We start from the raw sequence: 13,206 nt of genomic DNA, 5'->3' as shown, positions 1-13,206 counted from the left end.
GTAGTTTAGTAACACTGGACAAGCATTGGACGTCTGTAACTCTCTGTCACTTTTGGCTACACATATAGATAGGTGTTTGGACCTGGTGGAGCTACTGTAAATTAGCATAAATGGATGATGACTGTAAACACAGGGAGCTAATGTGCATACATAATACAGTAATTCCCAAACTTCCATTCACTACTTTTGAATTAAAAATATGTTTTGCCAATTTCTATTTTACTCTATTATGGTATCTGTAGTGCATCAACGATTTTGTAGTCAATACTATGAGTAACATGTAGAAATTAATAACATTTTGAATACTGTTTCATGAAGCGTTTGCCTAATTCTGCCTTCGGGTGGGAATTTAATTAGCCGTAATGTTCTTCAGAATATCGCGGCTGTGCATTTTTACTGTTACTATGGTAAAATATCCGCTCATTTTTCTTGGCATCTCTATGGGGAGCGAGGAAAAATGAGCAGAGATTTTTGAAAAATGGCTAATTGAATTCCCCCCTTTGACTGTGGAATTTCTCACATTTCTGTGTTGGAATTTGTCCTTAAAAGTTTTGCATGGAATTTGCCCTCTAATTTTTGTCTACGCAGAATCTTCACTTGGTTCCTTTCAACCACTTCTATGTCAGAATAAACCACATTTCACTAGATTTCTGCATTCTGTGTAAATATAGGAGTCAATTTTATTAGTAATTTTACTGGCTGACAGCAGGGTGCTGGAGGATTTGTTTGTGTATTTCTTTTGTAGCTAGACACCCCCCCCCCCCCTCCCTTCTAAGCACCTGTTGTTACCTATAAATTGAGCAACTTTACATTTTGTGTATTGCTGTGAGAAGGCAGCATTGTACATAGAGAGAAAGACACAGTCTGATCTCCAGCTGGTGAATACGTCCCTTCACCTAGAAACGTCACTCTTCCTCCCCCGCAGTCACCATCACCACCAGCGACAGTAAGGAGTCAGACAATTGCCATGGATGGAACAATGCCTGAGACTGGCACTCACGGGTCGTTACATCTGTTGCAAAGTGTTTTCCACTGGTTTGTAGGCTCTAGACAGACACTACTCGGTCTTGTGCTGTCATTTGTACATATACCCCTCTGCCGCATGTCACCAGTTGGAGTCACAAGTTGTCACTGAAAGGCCTCTCCAGTCACCTGAGTAGGTTTTTGTCTTCTCCTTATAATCCCTTACATAAATTAGTCTATCATTTCCTCATTGTGACAGCTTCTGTTTCTTTCCCATAACCTTTTGTTCTAACTTGTTTCAAAATCCTGCCACATTTTTTGCTTCTGTTACATCATCTAGCATGAAGTAAAAGTCTTTGTTTCAATCTAAAACCCCTTATTGTTTGCCAATTCTCATGTTTTAGTCATTTTAACATTTTTGTTTATTTGAACTATGCAACATAAGCAAGTAGTGCTGACGCAGTACATAATTAATTAATACTAACTAATAATGGCAACTGGCTTAAAACCTTAAGTATATTTAACATGTTCTGGTACCGGACTGTGTATGACTGATTGAAGCGAGAGCAGATTTCGAGTATCAGTAAAAAAATGTCTATCAGCCTAGAGATAATAATCCTGATTTATGTCTTGACATATGCCCGTTTGTGTGATTTCACACATGGGGGTAAATGTATCAAGCTGAGCGTTTTCTGGCGGGTTTGAAAGGTAGAGATGTTGCTTATAGCAACCAATCAGATTCTAGCTGTCATTTTGTAGAATGCACTAAATAAATAATAGCTAAAATCTGATTGGATTTTTAAACCCACCGGAAAACTCTCAGCTTGATACATACCCCATGGCCAGAAACCAAACTTACGCACCTGCATGCAATTGCATGTCATACATATCCGTACACATCTGACACTTACGACCCCTTACTGCTTAAACGACCCCTTACCGCTTGAAGGGTGGAACGGGGCAGGGAAGGGTCCGACTAAAGTTGGGCATGTACAGTAATGGCGCATTCACGGAGATATAGCTAATTCAAATCCTGTGATTGCTGTAAGTGCGCTTGCTTTGCACCAGCTGCAGGGCAGGGGTACATGCCAGATGACAGTGACGACCGACACATCACATGTCTTTGTTTACTATCATTCACGTATATGTCTCAGCAACTGGCACAGGACAACTGTACGCAATGAAGATTTATTTTCAATACGCATTGTATGCACTGCACGCATGGAAAAGTTATTTATTTAGTTCGTTATTTTGAAATTATAGTTGACATTTTTTTTTTAAATGGATTAAATTGAAAAACATTACAGTTAAATTTGTTCTTTTAGTTAGTTTGTTATTATAGTGTCATGCTCGTAATAAATACTTCCACCTGAATGTGTATCTGAGCTTACGGAAAGTGCACACTGTATTTCCATCCCTCTTTAAATCATCAAGTATCTTAAGAATAGAGATGAGCGGGCTCGGATATCTGAAATCCGAGCCCACCTGAACATTGCCGATCCGAGCCGGATCCGAGACATATCCGGGTATTCCCGCCAATTGCAAAACTGAAACCGAGGCTCTGAGTCATAATCCCGCTGTCGGATCTCGCGATACTCGGATCCTATAAATTCCCCGCTAGTCGCCGCCATCTTCACTCGGGCATTGATCAGGGTAGAGGGAGGTTGTGTTAGGTGGTCCTCTGTCCTGGTAGATCTCGTGCTGTGCTGTGCTGGGGAAAAAACAATGCCCTTAGAAGGACACAGCCCAGCCCAGCACAGCCCAGCACAGCCCAGCCCAGCCCAGCCCAGCCCAGCACAGCCCAGCACAGCACAGCCCAGCACAGCACAGCACAGCCCAGCCCAGCCCAGCACAGCCCAGCACAGCCCAGCCCAGCACAGCCCAGCCCAGCCCAGCCCAGCCCAGCCCAGCCCAGCACAGCCCAGCCCAGCACAGCCCAGCACAGCCCAGCCCAGCCCAGCCCAGCCCAGCACAGCCCAGCCCAGCACAGCCCAGCCCAGCCCAGCCCAGCACAGCCCAGCACAGCCCAGCCCAGCACAGCCCAGCACAGCCCAGCCCAGCACAGCCCAGCCCAGCCCAGCCCAGCCCAGCACAGCACAGCCCAGCCCAGCACAGCCCAGCCCAGCCCAGCCCAGCCCAGCACAGCCCAGCCCAGCCCAGCCCAGCCCAGCACAGCCCAGCCCAGCCCAGCCCAGCCCAGCCCAGCACAGCCCAGCCCAGCCCAGCCCAGCCCAGCACAGCACAGCCCAGCCCAGCACAGCCCAGCACAGCCCAGCCCAGCCCAGCACAGCCCAGCACAGCCCAGCCCAGCACAGCACAGCACAGCCCAGCCCAGCCCAGCCCAGCCCAGCACAGCACAGCACAGCACAGCACGAAAATTTTTAAAAAAGTTATAAAAAAAAGAAATAAAAAAAAAATATCCAAAAACAATCCTGCAGTATAAGTCCATTGGTACTGCAATATTACAAAGTTCACTGATTCTGCAGAATAGGCTGGGAATTAGTGGAAATGATTGTTAGTGAATGTTATTGAGGTTAATAATAGCGTAGGAGTGAAAATAAACCAAAAAACTTGTTTTTAACACTTTTTATGTTTTTTTCAAAATAAATCCGAATCCAATACCTTTCGTCAGGTGTTTTGCGAAACAAATCCGAAACCAAAACCTCAAGCAAATCCGAATCCAAAACACAAAACACGAGACACCAAAAGTGGCCGGTGCACATCCCTAGTTAAGAAACCTTTGGATTTGGTACCAGAGGAACTACACAAAAGTTGAGCACTCTTTTTAAAACTAAAATTATCCCCAAGTTGTATTCCATCTTGAACCAATTCCAAGGACTGGGGAGAAGATTGTAAATTATATACTAATTATCATCATCATTATAACAACCACTCAACAGCTGTTTTTTTTATATTTATCCAAATTTAAGTAAAGTCAATCAGCCTCCAGGTGTTTGTCTCCCTCTTAACATTGTGTCTCTCGGGTTTCTGCTACGACTGCTCGATGTACCAGAACAGCAGCTGACTCACGGCTCTTAGTTTGATTTCTTACATTTTAGTTGATGACTTCCGTAAATAGCCAATTCTGTAAATGATTTTGGTATGTGTATTTACCACACTCTTTTTCTGTTTTAGCACATGCATCAAATATATTAATTGTTAACACAACAAGCAAAAAAAAATCTGGCCCATTGAACCAGGAGTGTCCAGTATCGCACAGTTAATAACTACAAAGCTGTGATAATTGTGATATGTCACAGAACAAGAACAGAGGGATAGGTGTGTAGGTTGCTATGAATACCCAGTACAGTAATTCCTCTGCTACACCAAATCAAGATCAGTTGAATGAATTTCAGCTCTGTGCTGCAGTTCTACCTTTGTTGTCCTGAACTGACAGCACTATGGATACTGCAGTGTGAGAATGAGAAAATGAGGAGTCTGACAACCAACAACTTGCAACTGCAGATGCTCATTTATAAGTTTGTGGAAGGGAATTGCTTAAGCCAACCAGACAGCAATTCTCACAGTGATCTTACAATAGCCAATGGACAAAAAAAAGAATAACCAGCACTAGTAGTAGGATTAATTCTAGTACAGATACACCGAATCAACCTCAATGTAATCGTGTAAATGACAGCTGCTGTATTTATTACTCTTACAGTCATTGGATGTGCTAGTCCTACCGCTACTCCCAGTCCAACACCAACCACAACACACACAACCATCATCAACTTATATAGAGAATAAGGATAGGGAGAATTGTTCTACCGTACAGTTTATCAATACTAATATAAATAATAGGCATAGGCAAACCAAGGGGGGTTTCCTAGTGCCTGGAAATCCCCCTCCAAGCCTGGGGCACTGTATAATTGAGGTGGCTGGACCCTGCCTCCGCTTCACACAGCTCTGCTTGGAAAGGGAGAGCTGCGTGCACCTAAGAGTAGTGCATGCAGCATTGCCTATGTATATTATGGGGATAGGGAGAGTTGGAGAGCAGCCAAGCACTGTCTAAAATTATAGCCACGTCCCCATGCATGCTGGTCACGCCCACTGGCGGCGTGGTGTGGAAACCCCCCTCTACAAATCCTGCGTCTGCCCCTGATGGGGACATATACAGAGCCAAAACTTTCCAAGGACAAATCTTTATAATCTGGGACAGATTAGACACTTTCTAATTCATATACAGTAATGTAAAAAATGCACACAAAAAATCTGTAAAGTAATGTAAATGTCCTACGTTATTTACCTCTATTGGACATTGGCCTAAACCTTTATGGCTGATAGGGATGTGGTATATAATGCGACTGAATTTGAGCTAGGAATTTGGGGATATATTTACAAAATGTCACTGTCCTTCTAACAACTAAATATGTATCAACGTCAGAGCAATTATATTAGCTGCCATATCAGAGAATTACAGATAACACTTTTACAAAGATCTCCCGGTACTACTGCCACTGGGTGTACCATGATTTCGGGAGTTTCAGTTCATTCAGTATCAGAGCAGGTTTATAGTGAATCAGTCCTCTCAACCCTTTCTTCATTAACCTCTCCTAGCAGAGCATGTTTTCCAGATCTCCTAAAAGAATCACAAGTGAAATAATACGTTGTATATGTGAAACTTGTGATTTAGTTAGTCAGTGATGAACACATCCGTTCTCAGATTAGGATATCTGGAAAACATGCCCTGCTAGAGGCTAGTGAGTGTAAAAACCACTGGTCTCATGCTAGACACAGATGGGCTGGACCTGTTGTTTGTCTAATGACAGTCTCTCCCATATAACCACATAGGTGGCCATTCAGATCTGTCCATTCAGGACTCAGATGAACGACCGGTTCATATTGGTAGTTGGTTAGTGCGGGTGACAGATGACAACTTTTATAGGTTATAAATTTATAGAGCTATAGATCCGTTATTGGTGTTCCCATTGGGATGTGGGTTATCACTACCTAGCCTTCAATCTAACTCACTGGTGTGGAAGGGGAATTCCTTGTTTACGTCAGTGATAGGGCTTCTCCCTATCTATCAAAGGGTCACCTCAAGTGACGCCAGCATGGAGAAGACTATTTAACAAGTATCACGTCAATGGATGAAACTGAAAAAAAAATAATCAAAAAATGCTTTATTATTTCAAAAAAGAGTTTTTTTTCAATCATTAATGGCATTAAAAATATGTTTTTTTCATATTTGTATAAAAAAAACTTACTATGTATTTAATGTATTAATTTTTTTAGTGGCTTGGACTTTCAGTTCCACTATGCATCGGTAAACTGGCAGCGATAAGCCACAATAAGATCATCAGTCTTATCACCATAGAATGATAAATAGGCTCGATAGTGACAGTCGTCAGGGACATGTGGGATAGACAGAACTGAATGTTCAGGGGAGGACAGTGAGATTGTCGTGAGACATTGTGGCAGTTATAGGGATAGGTGAGTGTCAGCTCTTGTGCAAGAGTTGTGGACACTGTAAATGATATATTGCGACAACTTAAAGTGTGTTTAAGAAAGGAGCGAGCTTTATGGAGATATGATCCGGTGCCCATTTATTATAACATCTGAGATGTGAACTGCACCATTACACCTGTAATGTCCAACAGGCTACGTAGTTTCCAAACCTGCACTTTCCTTCCTACAACTTCAGCCCCAGCGTCTTGAGGTACAAGAGAGACTAAGCCTGGAAAGACCTAAGGAAGACATGAGACGCAATTCGTGGAGAGCACCTGCACCAACAACCAGTGTAAACGGGGCAACGATTAACTTTATGACAAGGGTGGTTCTAATCAGGGAGCACTTTGAGTTATTTTGCCTTCCCGCAGTCCTAGGTGGAGAGTGGCGCTCACCTTGACGTGCGCAAAAAACAACAGGATAAATAATTATTAGGCAGATCCACAGGTAGAACAGAGGAACATGTGACAGCATTGAGAATGGATAATTCCCCATCAAAAACTTGTCTCTGCCTCCATAGGAGTCAACATTTTAAAATGATTGTGGGTGCTCACGTCCCCTCCCCCCCATATGATTGTAATATGCCATGTATAGACCTGGTTAGTGGCCGCAGCAGCACAAATATTGGGGGTCCTGAAAACACCTATAGAAGTAGTGCGCACATTTGCTTTCATATAACCCTTTCTTCTCCACTAGTAATTCCAGGACATCATGATTCAGGCTGAAAGCCAGAGAAGTTTACAAGAAAACTGCTAACGGTCTTAACAAAAACCCGTAGAACCAGATGGAGAGTTCTTCACGTATAGCAGCCGCCTTTCCCGTAGAGCTTGTTATGCTCACAGGTACTCGGATGCCCCCAGGTCTTATACTCAAGGTAGTACAGGTGTATGAATGTACCGTAGCGCAGAGTAGCGGGGAGAAGAATCTAGAGGAGTCAGGAACAGGCCGAGGTCGTAGGTCAGAAGCAGGAAACGAGGTTAGTGACCGGCAAGATGTCAGTGCTGGCAGCGGTCAAAGGAGGTCCGTGCAGGGGCAAACATAGGATATGTAGAGGGGGGTTTCTACACCACGCCGCCATTGGGCGTGACCAGCATGCATGGGGGTGTGGCTATAATTTTAGAGCGTGTTAGGCTGCTCTCCAACTCTTCCTATCCCCATAATATACATGGGCAATGCTGCGTGCACTACTGTTAGGTGCACGCAGCTCTCTCTTTTTCAAGCAGAGCCGTGTGAAGCTGGGGCAGGGTCCAGCCACCTCAATAATACAGTGCCTCAGGCTTGGAGGGGGGTTTCCAGACACTAGGAACCCCCCCCCCCCCTCGGTTTGCCTATGCGGGTCATGCACGGAAGGTCCAAAACAGCAACAGATTCAAGGGCACTGGAGCAGGCTAGTACACAGGCTACTGATAACTATAACCGGCAGGGAGCCCTATATACCAACACTAACCAATGGCAACAGACAGGACTAACCAGCAGTCAGCCCAGGAGTTGAAAAATAAATCAATGATTAATGCTGCTTTGCGCACGCGCCCGGCTGCCTCTAATGCCGGGATGCGATGCTCACATGCAGAGCGTCCAGACCGTTGTCTAGGCAAGGGCCGGGGCGAAACAGGAAATGACGTCCCGGTCGTCATGGAGACGGCTGGGGCGCTTCCTGCGCGCACAGAGAGTGGCGTTGGCCTGAGGCACTGCCGCGACTCATGACAAAAACTTTGGTTATTGAATAGCTGTCAACGGACCTGATTGGATGGCTACTTAGTCTTGTCCTATCAGCTCCATTAATGACGAATGAGTTATTGTGCAAATATAAAATTTAGGTAATTTCCCTTTAAATGAGAATTCCACCTTCATGTAACTTTAATATATTGGTTTCTAAGTACAACTTTTACTACATACATTCTTTTAATTTCTTGCTTCTTTCTGTGATTTTCGGTCCTTGTTCAAGCAGTTTTTTACATTTGTTTCCCTGGGTTACGATATAATACTATTTTCTAGATACAAATGTATCAAACGCAGATTGCGCAGCAAAGCGGAGTCGTATCTCACAGCAACAAGAAACCAATAAACGCTGCCTGGTGTTATAATTCTACAGCTTACAAGCTCTGAAGGAGGCGAGAAAGATATAAGAATGTATTTGGCAAAAGTATGAAGAGGGTATGTGCGAGCCAATAAATTAAAGTCATCTGAAGGTGGAACAGATATTTAAGATAGAAGTAAAATGAGTACTGTGTCAGAAATTAAACATTCACTCCCAAAATGTAAATGATACTTAAACAACAGAGAATGATACAATGTTATCCAACCAACTGGGGCACAGAATAGTCAGCAAAGAGATAGAATTAAACCGCATGAAGATAACATAAAACCGGGGTTGACAAGTTGGCATTAGAGCGATCAATTGACACTTATTAAAAAGAAATATATCTGCAGATTCTGAAATATTTCCCCGGGCACCTAACACCCCATCAGTAAGTTATAATTTAGAAGGAATCCACTCGTTGTCCAATTTGTTATATAAGATCTCTGGTTTTATCCGCCAAGTATCATCAACCTTCCGAGATCAACGCTAACAGCTGAGATAGCATTAGATACAGAACAGTAGAAGGGACTTAATGGTCTCACCAAATATTTAGGACATTTCATTACAAATCCCCTTACACTGGGGACAGGTTGAACAAACAAGTATCAAATAAATGCAATATTGTAAAATATATGGATATTAGAAATCACCAAGGAGTCTGTGATCATATAAAAGTCTCTCTTCCTTGTTTAGTGTAAACACAAGATAAAAACAAAATGACAGAGAGTATTAATTGTTTATGTTATATTTCCTTCATTAACACAAACAATAAACTGATAAATATACAAGTTATAATTTGTAACAAAACAAGCTGTGTGTACGAGGTAATCCCTGTATTCCGGTGTGTTTTACCTGCACTGACAGTTATACATTCATCCTGGAACACTGAGTCACGTGACACATATGACATCACCACACGCCAACAAATATAAGTGATTACATCATTACTCACCAAATATATGGGTATTTTTGACAGGATAATTTACACGTAGGATTTTCAATTGTGTATTTTCAATATCACATTGTCCCTAATGTTATATCAGAGGTAGAACAAACAAGTACCAAAGAAATGTAATACTGTAACACATATGGGCATTAGAAGTCACCGATGTCTCTGATCAGACCACATTGTGCTCACGTTCTGCTCCCATCATTTTACAATGGTAATTATCTGGGCAGAATCATTTTCCTCAGTCAGTGCAATTGGAAAATCAGTCAATAAAACCTGATGCAGAACATTATCACAGCCCCATAATTCTTAGGGAAGAAGCGGGACAACCCTGTGACCTGACGTTTGCTCTCTCCCAGGGCTGCTCCCAGTTATTCTGCCACCTGTAATCATCTTCTCCTCCAACTTTCACCAACTGACATGAACATTTCTATATTATTATTTATTTGTATAATGCCAACAAATTACACAGCGACATCCAGAGAATATTGTAACACTCACATCAGTCCCTGCCCCACATACACCAGGGTCCTTTTTGTCAGCAGCCAATTAATCTACAAATATGTTTTTGGAGTGTGGGAGGAAACCAGAGCACCCGTAGTAAACACACGCAAACACAGGGAGAACATACAAAATCCACACAGATGCGACCCTGACTGGAATCAAACTCATGACCCCTGTGGTATTAGACAGCAATGCTAACCACTGTGCCACCATGATGCCCACAATAAACAAGTTACATACCACAAATTTTGATTTTGTAGCAAGAAAATTGGACATTTTTTTAACATTAATGTTTCCTCCGTTTTGCTACCCCCATAAACGCCAGATACAAATGGGGCAGCACGGTGGCTCAGTGGTTAGCACTTCTGCCTCACAGCGCTGGGGTCATGAATTCAATTCCCGACCATGGCCTTATCTGTGTGGAGTTTGTAGGTTCTCCTCGTGTTTCCTCTGGGTGCTCCAGTTTCCTCCCACACTCCAAAAACATACTGGTAGGTTAATAGGCTGCTATCAAAATTGACCCTAGTCTCTCACTATGTGTCTATATTGGGGAGTTAGACTGTAAGCTCCAATGGGGCAGGGACTGATGTGAGTGAGTTCTCTGTACAGCGCTGCGGAATTAGTGGCGCTATATAAAGAACTGATGATGATGATGATGATAAAGCAACTAGAGGAAGAAATTCTCAGTAATTATGGTAATCTGAGGAGCTCTGGAGCCTGAATTATAGGAAACTATAGAAAAAATATAGGAACATCCTGGGAAATCAGGACACAGTTGATTCCTAGTCATGTTCGGGCCATATAGTGATCACCAGAAATCTCAGAACACTGGAAAACAGGGACTGGACCATGCCAGGACGGGTCACATTCCAGGCATATTATTCCAGGCATAGTACAGAGGGTTTCCTTGCAGAATGTGAGCCAGCCCCTGTGACACTGCTGCACTTAATGTACATGTTTATCAGCCTGCGTAAGCAGAAAGCTCCAACAGTGACTGATTTATCAGTTGTCACAGTGGACACATCACTCCCCTGAGCTGGGCAGCCTAAAATAGCCCCAGCTGTCAGCCTCCATCTCCCTGCATAGCCATTTGTAGAAGTACAGCCTGAAGGGCTCAGAGATTGGCACTGAGATCAGCCACCTCGGGCAAACTACACAACCGCTTATCCAGCAACTGGTGGATCCATGCAGAGAGCAATGTTATACAACACAGGGACAGTGTGAATCTAGAATAGATGGATACATTGTGTTACACTTTGTTACATGTAGTGTAAAATGTATCAGATGAGGAGGGGTTATGTGTTTTTTTTACAGTCATTAATGCAGTAAGAAAGCTGTTGTTTTCTGTTATCAGCCATTCCAGACTGTGAGAGTAATTTGTGACCTCGGATGTCCAGTGGTTATGATATGGTGTGTGTGTGTGTGTGTGTGTGTTAGGGAATTTAGACTGTAAGCTCTAATGGGACAGGGGCTGATGTGAGTGAGTTCTCTGTACAGCGCTGCGGAATTAGTGGCGCTATATAAATAGGTGCTGATAATGATGATAGTCAGATCATATATTGCACCATTAGCGAGGCTAGAAAATGACCATACACACATACAGATTGCTGACTGTAATGAACAGTATGTATTGATCATTGGACCATATGTGGACTGCTGAAATTTGATAAAAACGTTAGACAGTTTTAAAACAGACGCCCATTCTAATTAGTTACCTTAAGCTCCACATAATTACAACAATATTTAAAGTATTTCCAGTTAAGATAAGCTCCTTCAAATGTAGAATGAAATGTGCCATAGAATGGTCTGGCAACTTTTAGCCCAGGGGGCAAGACTCAACTCAGCGACCTGTTAGGAGAATTTTCAAGGAAACAAAATAATGCAGGTGGCCCAAAGCCCCAGCCCAAGGTAGCCCACTATGGGGCCGGCCCAGCCACCCCTGGCCATTACTGATGTACAGAAAGCTAAATCAAAACAAGGTTTGTGATTATTTAAACATAAATGTATTTGCATGTCTGTGTTTGTAGCAATAATACTGAAATGCAACAATGTAAATACTCAGAATCTCTTGATCGATAAGTAACATTCATTTGGCAACAACATATTGTACATACCCTAATAATAATATAGGTTTAAATAAAGCACACATAGAGCAATATAACATGTTGCTGTATAATACTATAATACACTGGCAGCTGAGGTTAATTAATATCTGTTCACCTTTGCTGACTACTTGGGCAAAAGAAAAAGCAATATAAGTAAATTAAAAAATATATCACATTACCTCTTCTCTCAACAGAACTTTCCAATCCTGTATTCAAACTTTTTCCAGAGCAGCAGGAAGCCCCCAGACTCTCATGGGGACCCCGGTGTAACTTGAGTTTATCTTGGGAAGTGCAGCAGATCTTGGGTTTTTGTACGATCCTCTGACTTACATCCAGTTTGGGGACAGAGGAGAAAAAGGGTTTGTTTTCTTTTAATGGTTTTTTTTTGCTTTTTTTTAAGTTCAGACTGATCCCCCCTCCCAAAATATCTACTTCTCCTCTCCTGTAGCACCAGAGAGAAAGAAAAGTCAGATGAAGGGTACAGGACAGAGCCCCCGCTGATGGGTGGATGGGTGGGAGGGTGTCTGGTGTCTTCCGCCAACGTTGCTCTGTCCCAGCTCCAAAATAGACTGGGTGTCACTTACTGGGAAGATTGCATTTCATTTGATAAAGGGTCGGGGAGGTTGGAAGACAGAGATGTACTAAGTATAAGGGACATATGATTTAGAGGCAGGGGGCTGATTCCTTCCTGTATTTATTTAGAGTCGGGGACAACAGAGGGGGTCAGACATAAGGAGGGACAGATGGGTAACTATCATCTGGGCTGCTGTGCACTAATGTGTCATTAATACAACAAACAGACAAATAATAAAGCAATTCGTATTCACATGTCCCACGATCACATATAGGGTGGAAAAATTAGATAGCAATTTAACATATTGAAAAAAATTGAATTATATCTATCTATCTATCTATCTCTATGTATGTATATATATGTATGTATATATATATATATATATATATATATATATATATATATATATGTATATATATATATATATATATATATAGAGCTATAGGCATAAGGGCAGCACAGTGGCTAAGTGGTTAGCACTTCTGCCTCACAGCGCTGGGGTCATGAGTTCAATTCCCGACCATGGCCTTATCTGTGAGGGGTTTGTATGTTCTCCCCGTGTTTGCGTGGGTTTCCTCCGGGT

At 42.6% G+C, this 13,206-nt stretch overlaps 1 protein-coding gene across 1 annotated transcript in view; it reads right to left on the bottom strand.

The window, feature by feature from the left end:
* Window positions 1-12,522, bottom strand: part of OBSCN (obscurin, cytoskeletal calmodulin and titin-interacting RhoGEF) — a 284,159-nt gene extending 271,637 nt beyond the window's left edge. Inside the window, exon 1 of the mRNA XM_075214135.1 lies at window positions 12,229-12,522. The gene's annotated coding sequence lies outside the window, so the exon portion shown is untranslated. The remainder of the gene's footprint in view (window positions 1-12,228) is intronic.
* Between the last annotated feature and the right edge of the window lie 684 nt (window positions 12,523-13,206).

Source organism: Mixophyes fleayi, chromosome 5 (genome assembly GCF_038048845.1).
Source record: "Mixophyes fleayi isolate aMixFle1 chromosome 5, aMixFle1.hap1, whole genome shotgun sequence".
NCBI lineage: Eukaryota > Metazoa > Chordata > Amphibia > Anura > Limnodynastidae > Mixophyes > Mixophyes fleayi.
Note: the sequence above shows the minus strand (reverse complement) of the source record. Positions and strands in the feature narration are given on the sequence as shown.